Source organism: Mirounga leonina, unplaced genomic scaffold (genome assembly GCF_011800145.1).
Source record: "Mirounga leonina isolate KUSES-001 unplaced genomic scaffold, KU_Mleo_1.0 Mir_93, whole genome shotgun sequence".
Taxonomy (NCBI): Eukaryota; Metazoa; Chordata; class Mammalia; order Carnivora; family Phocidae; genus Mirounga; species Mirounga leonina.
The window spans coordinates 4,276,732-4,289,599 of NW_023270854.1; the positions used below are offsets into that span (position 1 = coordinate 4,276,732).

The following is a 12,868-nucleotide window of genomic DNA, read 5'->3' on the forward strand; positions in this document are numbered from 1 at the left end:
TCTATATTTAATGTATCGTTGGTTCTCTTTTCCTGGAGAAACCCAATATAAGTACCAATGTAAATTTATAAAATTAAATACTTTAATTATATACAGGAATATCCTTATTTCTTGAAAATAGACCCTGAAGGATTTATGGATAAAGGGTCATAATATACTTAAAATTTACTCTTAAAAGGTTGAGGAAAAAGTGTGTGTATACGCACGCACACGTGGGTAAGGAGAGAGTGTATAAACCCTCCAAATTATCTCCAAATAAAAAGTAAAGAAAAACATCAACAACAACAACAAGGTGAGCTGGTTTCATAAAGATGGCTTAGAAAGACCCCTACCACATCTCTAGTAACTGTCATGGGGTCAAAAGAATATAGAGCTCCTTAAAAATGACAAAGATCACTTCATAGACTTGACAAAACCCTTATTCTACATACTAACTAGCAGTTCCCATTTAGACTCCCAGGAATCCAAAAAACTTGACCTCCAATTGAAAGTCTACTGCAAATTATATCCTTCCTACCACAGCTGTGTCTCTGTACTAAAAAGTTTTAACTCCTTTGCCATTAGGGAGGGGGAAAAAAACTATTTTGTTGGCATCTTTCTGCCAATTCCTGTCCACTGTAGCTTCCACACCAGCCTTAAAAAAGTCCTGGGAGATGCCAATGCCAACAGAATGTCATACTTCAGAGGAGTATGGGGGCATTTTTCCTATTCCTGGCAAAGCTGGTTAATGTGTGATGAATCTTAAAAAATTTCAACGGTATCAACCAGCTATCTACAACAGATAAGCCTTCCTCGTGCCCCAAGCAAAAGGACGCAAGCTGGCACACACGTCAGAGTTTTCTGGCAAAGGCATGATGTGAAAAGGCACACGGTGATAATATACAGCTAAGAGGCATCACAAAACTTACATCCGTATGTCCAGTCAGCACTGCTCCCATCTTCTGTCCATGGACACCTGAGCTCTGACCTTAGAATCTAGTCCGATTCTCTGTGACTAGGAGCCACTTGCAATCATACACACCTGTGGATCCCTTCATTACACTAGAAGGTTCTCCCTGCAGGTTTCTTGCAATTCATTACAGTGCTCTCTTACCCCTTTTCCCATAGTTTTCACCTAGTAAAACTGCATTTCCATTTTAAAGTTTCCCTCTTAATTCTCCTTCTGACTTCCATTTTGCTGCTTTTCACTAAGCCTCTGTGTCTCTCATATCTCACTCTCAATTACTATAAATGACAGAAGGTTAAATAACCTCCAAACTTTATTTAAATGATTGTTCTTGGACTATTTTAACACACTTCTTTTGTTTTACCTGATACAGTACAAATTACGAAAATAAACTCATCTGAAATTCTTTCACCTTCCCTTTATTTTTCTTGCCTGCCTGTATTTATCCTGCCTGCTAATATGGGTGTTAATGAATTCAAAAAATAAAATATGTGTAAAGAAAGTCAGGAGAGAAACTGGACTATATACAAAGTTAGACTCTTCAAAAAAAAACCAAAAAGGCTAAGTTTCAGTTTGCTCAATGTCTATAGTGCATAAGAATCATCTACAAAATTCTGGAACACTTGCACTAAGAAGCTCCCTTCTCAACTTAAAAGACAGATATTCTAACAAACTTGAAGTATTAATTTGTACACCAGGAGACAAACTACCAAAATGACTGAAGAGATTAAAACATAAATTATGTATAAGTCCGGGCGCCTGGGTGGCTCAGTTGGTTAAGCGACTGCCTTCGGCTCAGGTCATGATCCTGGAGTCCTGGGATCGAGTCCTGTATCGGGCTTCCCTGCTCAGCAGGGAGTCTGCTTCTCCCTCTGACCCCCCCCCATGCTCTCTCTCTCTCTCATTTTCTCTCAAATAAATAAATTTTAAAAAAAATTATGTATAAGTCCAACGTCTTAGGTAAGTTCTAGAACCATCTGAGAGGGGAGTGAAGACATGTTTGGGGTACCTCCTCAGTTACAAGGATGGCAGAGTCACCCCTCTAACAAAGCACCCACCCCTGCTGACAGTGCACAGAATGTCCCCGCGGTGGCACCTTACATATGCTTAGGTGAACAAAAGAATATGGGCACCTGGAAGCAGAAGAAGGGAGACAGGTGAATAATTTCCCCACTGCCCTTCTTTCCTCATACACCTGAAATAATTTAAAGCAGTGATCTAACAGTGCTTCTCGGCTCCTTTCAAGCCTTGTTACCCTCCGTGGGCTCGGGGCAGGGTCACCATCACGTGCTTTCTCTGCCACAGATTCAGTGTTTTCCAACATCTCCCCTTCATTCCACGCTCATCCGCTTCTCCCACTACTCACTAACTCTAGGAGTGGCTGCTTCATGCTTTTGTGAGTGGTTGGGACACGCTGTTTTGGTTATCCCTCAGTGACAACAAATGCAGACATTAAGCAAACAGAATACTGACCTTCTCAATAGGAAAATGCTGCGGCCAAAGCCTCATCAGACATAGTATGTCTATTAGTTTCCATGTGACTGCATTTATTTCTATTCAAATTTTATGGATGAAGCACTGAAGTGATGAAAAAATAGTGTTTCTCATGTGAACAATATTTCCCAAGGGAGACAGAAATTTCACTAATGGCATTTTAAAATAAAGCCATATACCACAAGCAAGGATTGTTAAGTATGTATTAGTCAGCTACATATAAGGAAAAAGCCTAGGACTCCACATATACTAACACATCACTTCTTATGACAAGGCCAAACTCCTGTCATTGGTTAAGTCAAATATTCAGCTCTGAGTTCATTGTGAAACCAGCATGCTCTGAAAATCAGTCCCCTCCCCGCTGCCTACAGCCCTTCCTGGGTGGTCTCACAAGGGGCATTCAAGGAGCCTCACGTGTGGGTAGGAGCCTCCTTCCGATCACACCTCTAAGAAAATAGGGCAGAATGATCAAAAACCCCAACTCTGTAATATCATGCTTCCACATCCTGAGGAATAGATCACAGAATTGTATCTGTGGAGAAGGATAACTACAGAATACTCATTTTCTCCATCTTCACAGCCTGCTTTTCCTTTCTGATTTGGATACAGGAGCTAGAACCAACCCTACAAGAAGTCAGTGCCCTAAAACCTTCACTACTATAATAAGTGAGCTTAAGAATGGGTCAAACACAAATAGAGAAGTTTGTGTCTCGCTCTCGTAAGCTTCCAAGGCAGGTGCCCCCGCTCTGCAGGCAGTCAGGTCCCGGCCCCCGGCTGATTCTGGAATCCCGGCTCCTTCCATCTTCAAGGCCTGCCTTAGAGCTTCCTCATTCCCTGCATCCAGCTGACAGAAGCAAAGGAGCATGAAAGCAGAAGCACATTTGCTTCTTAAAAGCCTTGACTGAGAAGTCCCATCTACCACTCCACTCACACCTGCTTCCTGCCAGAGACTCAGGAAAACGTGACCTGGAGCCCTGCAGCTCCATCTTATGAAAGAGAAAAACTGACGGATCTAGGGGGGCAGCTAGCCCCCTCTACCACACACCAACCCCAAAATTATCATACCACTTCTAGCGAGACCATTAAGGAAGGCTTTCAGTCCTTACAAGACTTACAAAAACCTTCGAGAAATGCACCTATTCCCAAAGAGCATACCTGGAGCTATGACTTCCATGTTTGTAAAACAAGGGAATTACAGACAATATCAATCACTGACAAACTCACATCCTCATCAAAACTTGAACCCTTGGTCCTACCCATGGAGACATTCTGATTAAGAACGTCCAGGGGCCCCTGGGTGGCTTGTCAGTTAAATGTGGGACTCCTGATTTCAGCTCAGGTCATGATCTCAGGGTTCTGAGATGGAGCCCCGCATTGGGCTCCGTGCTGGGCTTGGAGCCTGCTTGGGATTCTCCCTCACTCTCTCCCGCTGCCCCTCCCCCTCGAGCTCTCACACTCTCGCTACCTCTCTCTCTAAAAACAAAGAAAGAAGAAAGAAAGTCTGGGGTAGGGGCAAAAGTCTGTAGTTTTAAAGAGCTCCCTGGGTGATTGTGATGAGCCAGACATGGGACCTACTGGATTAAAGTCCCTCCTACCTGTAAAAATATAATACATACTTCACACATATTTAGAGGACTTGGAGCTGAGGCGCAGAGGAGGAAGAGGAAAGAAAGGGAACAAGTAAGCTGAGCCAGGATGGAGAGTAAACTCGCTGTACTAAAGTGGCCACCACAAAGAGAGCCCCCCAGACCATCTGCCTACGTCATCATTTGTCACAAAGAATTATTCTGAATGTCCCCTTTCCCAAACACTGCCTCAACCTCTACCACCCTAGGTATTAAACACTACCCATATGCAAAACCACATGATGGACCCAGAAGATTCTTAATGAAAACCATTTGATCTCATTTTTTTGAAAGACAATAATTTCTACTACCTCTCCTAATGATCTAAATTTTCTAAGCTATTTTTAAAAGTACATTATCACCTTAGTTTAAATTTTAATGGCTTTATAATTATATGCACTCCTAAAACTAAGATTCCTCATTCTATAACATCCAATAATTATAAATCAAATTCTGATCTATAATTCACAATCAGCAGAAATCTTAAGTGAATTGTACACTTCAAAAGCAGTAATGTGTTGCTTCTTCTAGGTTTAAAACATCAAGTTTCCATTATATTTAGTAACTGACAAGAACGCTGGACTTTGATTACATTGGATGATTACACTGGTGTAACTCCAACTGTGTTAAACAGTGTCTTTTCCCAAACAGGCTTCTTATTACCTTGCTTGTTTTTATTTAATATTATTTTGTTGTTTGTTTTTATGGAACAAAAAGCACAGCATATAAGAGAAAATAAAAGAGAAGTGTGAACATCAAACACATTGAAAAGCAGTGAGAGTGAAGACTGAGATAATGTAGCTTTAGTAAAATGCAGCAGAAACTAGAAAAGCTGAAGTATCTAAGATCTGTTTTGAGAAGCCTGTGTTCTACATTTGCCCATAAGGGATCTCTGACAAGCACTACATGTGTCTGAAATGCAGACATCCCTGCTATGGAGGGACTCTCATGGGCTGTCAACTTCTTAGTGAGGGGCTGACTTTGCTAGAAAGTATGACATGATATAATTACAAATGTTTGACAGTTCTGGTTTAGACAATTTTAGCACTCTGAATATCAAACAGAAATAGTAGTTCTGTTTGGTTCCATAGGACGTATAATTTGACTTAGGGCTTCTAGAACCACATTTTTATTTTTCCTATACTTGTTAATTTCAAGGAGTGACTGTCATACTTATGATGGCCTTAAATAAGGTTTTCAGCATAAGCAATGTTTAATTTAAGAAAAAGTCCTCATAATATGGGATAAATATGACACTCAAAAAAAATTATCAGGGGCGCCTGGGTGGCTCAGTCGTTAAGGATCTGCCTTTGGCTCAGGTCATGATCCCAGGGTCCTGGGATCGAGCCCCGCATCGGGCTCCCTGCTCAGCAGGGAGAAGCCTGCTTCTCCTTCTCCCACTCCCCCTGCTTATATGTTCCCTCTCTCGCTGTCTCTCTGTCAAATAAATTTTAAAAAAATAAAAATCTTTAAAAAAAAATTATCAAAGGTTAAAAAAAAATAGGCAAAGGTAGATTTCCCAAAAGTTCCCTTTTTAGCAACCAATTGCCCAAGCAAAGAAGTATGATTTCACAAATCCTCTGGCATAATACCATTTTCTAATGACCTGGAAGATGCAACCCTTAGAACTAAAACAGAATACAATTACTTTTTCAGCTTTAGAGACTTGTCATCTGCTAGAATGATAAAGTCATGTACATTGGTCTAAAAACAAACCTAAGACAAAGTAACTTCGCAAATGAGGTGAACAGAGCCTTTACCAGTCTTCTACACGCCCATGTTGACTTTTACTTTTTTTTCCCATAACTCCAACACTCTCAGTCATTACTCTGTTTTGTCCGATTGTCTTCTTGCTCTGACCTTGTCTACAGGGCATTTCAGATCAGACAGCCTCTACCACTTTCACCTGCGTGCTCACAGGCGCCTTTCCTCCTCTTGCAGTGGGGACACTGGCCCCCTATAGGTTCACTGTGAGGTTCAATCCTCAACAGAGTATAATCTCAGCACATAATGTGCTCGGCACCTAGTAAACATTCAGCAAGTATTAATCATTATCATGGAAACCAATTTTCTTTTTGAAATCTCTACTCCTGAATGTAATTTTATACCCTAATCCTGCAAAAACACATCTTTATCACCATCACCCCATCCTATCTGTTTCATACAAAATGAATAGTCCCTTTCAGAGACTTTGCAAAAAGGAAAAAAAAAAACAAACATAAATGTTTGTATTTTAAATATTTGGTAGACACAAAAAAACAATTTTAATATGTGCAAGGTATTCAGCACCATAAAGAAAGCCTTGGGTACAGATCACAGTTTAAGAAAATGAAATCCTTATCTTTGTAGTCCCTCTTGGTGCCCTCATCATCTTCCCTCTTCTTACGGAGCCGTCTGCTAACGTGAACTTTGTGTTTGGAACTTACCTGTTTTCTTACTTAATCAAATCTGTACTTCTAACAATATGCAATTTTGTTTTGCAAATTTCTAAACTAAAAAAAAAAAAAAAAAAAAGGAAAAATACCATATGCATTCCTCTAGAAGTATCTTTTCTTCCCCCAGATGACGTTCCTGACACTTACCCTTGGTGATGCATGTAGCTAAAATCCATTCAGTTTCACTACTGTATAGTCCTTCACTATAGAAGTCCAATACAATTTATCCATTCTCTTGTGATGGGGCACTGCTTCCAGGTTTCTCCTTTTACCAGTACAACTGTGAGCATTCTTGTACATGTCGCCAGACACTCAAGTACAGGAGCTTCTCCAGGGCAGTGGTTTGCGAATTTTAACATGCACCCAATCATCTGAAGAGCTTGTTAAGTGGCCCCATCCCCAAGTCTGATTCAGTAGGTCTAGGCAGAAGCCCAAAATCTGCCTACGAAGTTCCCATGAAATCCTGGGAACACAATTTAGAAGCACTGCTCTAGGATAAAGACTTAAGAATGGAATTACTGGGTCAAAGGGTACATGTGTCTCTAACTTTACTAGATAATTCCAAAGTTATTGTACCGAGCTAAACTCCTACCAGTTGTGTGTAAGCACTCCAGGTATTTCCTACCTCCCAAACAACAGATACTGTCAGATTTTTACATTGTTGCCAACTTAATGTGTGTGAAACTTTTTCATCCTAATTTGCCTTTCCCTAATTAAGCTGAAAATCTTTGCATTTGGGATTTCTCTTTTGTGAGATGACTACTGGGGTCCTTTGCCCATTTTTCTATTGTCATTACTGATTTGCCATTTACCTTTCTGGATACTAATCTTTTACCAGGATGTACTGAATATGTACTGAATATGTGTACATAAGTATATGTATGTACTGAAAATACCTACTCTCACTTGTGACTTGTCTGTTCACTTACTTGACGGTTTTAATAAACACAAGTTATCAGTGTTAATACTGTCAAACGTATCAATCTTTCCCTTTATGGTCTGCACCTTCTGTGATTTGTTTTAGAACTTCTTCCCTATATCGGAGTCCTACAACTATTGTCCTACCTTGTCTTCTGTAAGTTTCACAGTTTTGCTGTATTTTAGCCTATAACTGGTCTATAGTTGATTTTTTTGAATGATGTGATTTAGAAATGTATCCCACTCTCAAGAAGTTTCCTGTTTGGTAAAGGCCACACTCACAGCCCACAGCCAACTATAACTTTTGGGAGGATACAAAAAGTGCCTCAAGTGAAATACTGATTAGGTGTTAACCACTCACTCCTTCATTGAGATTTATTCTGCTCTCTCACTGGGGCAAACAAAAATGTGAAAAATGTCAACGTGAAAAGATGGAAAGTTATTAGCAAATTAGACTATGATTCCCAACCCACCACACCGCAGGAAGAATCCTTAAAAAAATCCCCAAAACTCAATGTAGTCTCTTTCTAAAAACATAGAGAATTAAGTACTGGAGAAAGTGTGGGAAAACTGTCATTCTCAATAGTGCCGGTTGGGATATAAATCTATACACCCTTCTAGAAGTTAATTTTGCACTCTCTCTCGACACAAGCATGCACACACCCTTCGTGTGTGTGTGTCTGTGTACATAGCCTTATAATATATTCTTTGAGCTATCAATGACTCTACAGGAAATAACTGGACAAAATACGTGTTTAAGGATATTCAGCATGAAACTCTTTATAATACAAAAATTATAAACTACCTAAGATCCAATGATGCAGGATGGGCTAGAGCACGTCCACACGCTGGAACACGGTGCAGATTACAGAGTGTGTTAATGTGGAAAGATGTTCACCATATTCCAGCAACTGACAAAAGCAGTCAACAAAATGCACATATAAACAGTCATTTATTCATAAATATTTATCAAGCGCCTTGTGTGTGCCAGGTACCAAACACGTCACTGGTAAACAAAAAGAGATCTGTTCCCTGAATCCAAGGAGCTCGCGAGCCTTGCAGGGAGACAGACCAGATACATAACTTCCAGTTATTCTGGTTGGGATAGTAAAGGCACATGCATTCTGAACACAGAGACAATTTATAGGTGTGTACGTATAATATATCCAGCATCAAAGAGAACACAGGCACCCAGCTTTATGGACTAAGTGCTGGTAAGCAGGAGAATACTTACAGCAAATGCCTTGTGATGAACTGAAGTGTATCTATCTTCTACAAAAAGGCTCTAGAGAGAATTTTAAGAAATGCAGTGTAGTTATGGAAAGTCATACACTGGAAGACAAATGTGAGACATTGCAGAACCACAGTAAAAGAACTGGGACAAACAGCTTCCATTCCTGCCAATTCAAAACAGATTGACTAAGATCAAGTACAAGTTCTTCAGCAAATAACCATTCTTCTAGGAGCCCATACTTTTCCCTTTCCCTGCTATTTTGTCTCTGACAAATAATAATAAAGCCTCCCGAAATAAGAAATATCTCACAACTGGGACCAGGCTTAAAGGATTCTGACATTACATGCTCATTTCTTTTAAACTTCTGCACCAAAAATCAGTGGAGTGATGAGAGTCATAAATTACAAAGGGATAATTTTTAACTTTAAAGCACAGCTATCACAACTACCTCAACCAAGACATCAAAGTTAACATTCACCAGTAATAAGACATATCTGTGTCATATAGGTCCCAATACGAGACTGAGAAGGGCACAACTTCACTGTCATGGTATTCTTGCCAAAATGCTTCACCTTCAATTTAATCATGAAAGGACATCAGACAAATCCAAAATAAGGGACATTCTACAAAATAACTGACCATCACTCTTCAAATGTATAAAGGTCATAAAAAATAAAGAATGCCAAAAGGAACGGTCACAAACTGGAAGAGACTAAGGAGACCGGATACCGTAATGCAATGTGGGATACTGGACTGGATCCTGGGCCAGAAAAAGGACATGATGGTGAACCTCAAAGTCTTTAGATTAATTGTATCAACTGTCTGGTTTCGGTATTGCACTATGGAAGATGTTAATAAAGGGATGCTGGTTGAAAGGGACACAGGAACACTCTGAACTATTTTAGGAATTTTTCTGTAATTCTCAAATTATTTCAAGGTATAAGGTGTTTACAAATCATTTCAGATGAATGATACACAAAGATATGAGATGAATCACTCATTATCTGTAACATAAAAACAGGCTACACCCTCCAAAATTGTGCTTAAAAATCCCAATATTTGCAAATAAGGCTTACACTGGAATAAACTGTAATTATTCCATAAAGGCCTGTAATTGCGATAATGTAGAAAATACAGTAATTTTCCTAGGGCACTGAAATCTCTCCAGATAGTCTATTTTATTTTGCCCCTTAATCTTTTTTTTTTTATTCAATTCAACTTACATTTATTTAACATCTACTATGGCCATGTAACTGTGCTAGGGCCTGACAATATTTTGATATATAAGAAATGAACATTTTAGAACACAACAGAGAAAAGCATAGAGTAACAAAACTGGAAGTAATTTTTCACTCCTATACAAGCTAGGAATTAATCCAAACACCCTTTTTAGTGCAAATGTCATAACAGAGGACCCTCACAGCTCACGTGAATCCCCTTCAATAATAATTCAGTGGTTTGACCTCTAGAGTTACCTCCAAAAATTATCCTTGTAAGTGTCAAAATGACTCTCTCCAACAAACACTATATTTCTAGTCCTTTTTTTTTTTTTTTTTCATTTAATCATTCTGTTTCTGGTGCACTGCTGTTTGTAACACAAAATTAAACCACCCAATTCTCTGAGTACCAGGGAAAAGGTTTCACTGGTATAAACCCAGGGAGCTTACTTACTGTCCTAAGAGATCAAAGGCAACATCATGTATGGCCGGCCAGGGTTCTCAAAGTGTGATCTCAGAGCCCGCAGCCTCAACCTTCCCAGGAGGAGCTTGTCAGCAATGCAAATTCTCAGCCCCAGTCCAGACCTGCTGAATCAAAGACTCCAGGGGATGCTGAGCCATCTGTGTTTTCACAAGCTCCCCAGGTGACTGTGATGCACCTTAACTTTGAGAACCATTGATGGAAGCAGAAAGACTGGCCTGTAAATCAGGAAGCCTGATTCTAATCCCTGCTCTACCACTAATCTCAGAGACAGATTACTCAGCTTCTGTGGGGGCTCAGCCTCCTCACAGGACGACCAGGGAACTGGAACAGATCATTGCCACACTCCTTAGACCAAGATCTGATCAATCTAGGAAGGCAGCTCCTCCTATTTCACCACATCTTTCTTTTTCATCAAAATGAAACAATTAAGATTTCTTATTTTCCTCAACTAGTCTCTGAATCATATTTAATATATCTAAAATAAGGGGTGCCTGGCTGGCTCAGTCAGTTAAGCTACTGACTCTTCACTTTGGCTCAGGTCATGATCTCAGGGTCCTGGGATGGTGCCCTGACTTGGCTCCGCACTCATCGGGGAGTCTGCTTCAGGATTCTCTCTCCCTCTGCCGCGCCCCGCGCCCCGCCCCCCGCCCCCCGCTCACTCGCATTCATGCGTGTGCTCTATTTAAAAAAAAAAAAAAAATTATATATATATATAATGTTTTTAGATAAAATTGTGTTTGCTTCGGCAAAAGCAATACAAGTGCCGATTTTATGGTTTCCTATTTAGTTCTACAGCAAGTCTGTACAGGAGGAATTCCACATAACAACAAAATCTCCAAGAAACCCAGGTACTATAGACTGAATTATGTCCTCCCCCAAAATTCCTGTTAAATCCCTAATCCCCAACGTGATGGTATTTGCAGGTGTGACCTTTGAGAGGTAATTAGATTTAAATGAGATCATGAGGGTAGGCTCTCCCAAGATGAATCAATGTCCTTATAAGAAGGTGAAGAGAGTCCTGAGTTCTCGCACTCTCTGTCATGTGAGGACACAGCAAGAAAGGGGCCATCTGTAAGTGAGGCAGAGTCCTCACTCACCAGGAACCAGTACTCTGATTCAGGACTTCATGTCCTGGAGCTGCGAGAAGTAAATGTCTGCAGTTTTCAGTTCTCCAGGCTATCCTATTTTGTTACAGCAACCGAGCTAAGACACTCACTCAGTGTCCACTCTGGTGTGGGGATCTAACACATCAGGTTATAGCTCAGAAGAACTATGTCCCCATCTTTGCACAAAGAACATGTGTGATCTGACCACAAGAAGTATTTAACAAGTTTGAAAACAAGGAGTTTTAAAATGTATAGATCTAGACACTTCCATTACTGCATAAGAAACACAGCTTAAATTCTTCTCCTATTCACGGATTTATGAACTGGGATTCTTCTCACCACTGTGATACCTGAGAAACCCATCATACAAACCCCTTCTTTGAGATGTGGGAAAGAGGGAGAGCTTAATTCATAAAGGTCAGAGAATTCTCCTCTAACAACACGAACCTAATTGAAGTCGATGTTGGGAGAAATGTCCCACTGAGCAAGTGAATACCCACTAATCCTTGAGACCTAAATCCGACCCTGTATCCTGCAAGCCCTCAACACTGCTTCCCAGGCAGTCAGATATCATTTGCTCTGTGCATCTCCATGTTAGCACTTAGCAAAGTGCACTGTATTTGTTTCTGTATCTGCCTCCACAAGCAGAACCTTAAATCACAGTTTGTGACTAACTCCGCACCTAGAGTGGAGTTAGGGACCAGTGCTTGCTCAAGTGGAACCACTTCACCTTGCTGAATACCAGTGGAACTATGCCCCACCTCGCAGCTTTTCTGTAAATTCGAAATTATTCCAAAATAAAGTTTTTAAAAAGGCACCAGTGGCAACTGTGTTATCAGCAACGATCACACATGCCTTACAGATCCTGCAGGAAGACATCAGCCGCAAGAGAACCTTGCCTTACTGTTTATCAGACATGCCAATAGGAGTTAGTCATCTCGAGTGTAACAAACTTGAAGAATGAGTAACAAACACTTGAGATTTGAATTCTGACCTTAACTTCGGTCACGTTATTTTATCTGAGTTTTAACTGGTAAAAAGGGAATAATTAATCCCTACTCTACAAGATGGCTATGCTAAATGAAGCATAGAGAGTATGCATTAGAAATGATGTTCCAATCAGCATGTCAGTGGCCGTCCCTACACGGTGTTCCAACTGGACCTAAGTCCTCACCGCAGAACAGGTGCACGCTGTGACTAACTCCACCAGCACTGGCTGTAAAGTTATAACGCAGTCACCATCAGGGCTATAATTACCTATAAGATAAAGAAACCCTGCACGCGTGTCAATGGATGCTAACCTTGCCAAGATGCCCTTCCTATTCCTGAACTCCCCAGCGAGACAGAAGGGCTATTCGAGACTCAACCCAACCGACAGGGGTCAGTAGCTCCTGGACCCAGCTCCACCT

General features: G+C 40.5%; 1 protein-coding gene across 1 annotated transcript in view; it reads right to left on the reverse strand.

The window, feature by feature from the left end:
• ZNF407 (zinc finger protein 407) overlaps positions 1-9,569 on the reverse strand; it is a 433,444-nt gene extending 423,875 nt beyond the window's left edge. The window contains exon 1 of the mRNA XM_034996028.1: positions 8,653-9,569. The gene's annotated coding sequence lies outside the window, so the exon portion shown is untranslated. The remainder of the gene's footprint in view (positions 1-8,652) is intronic.
• Between the last annotated feature and the right edge of the window lie 3,299 nt (positions 9,570-12,868).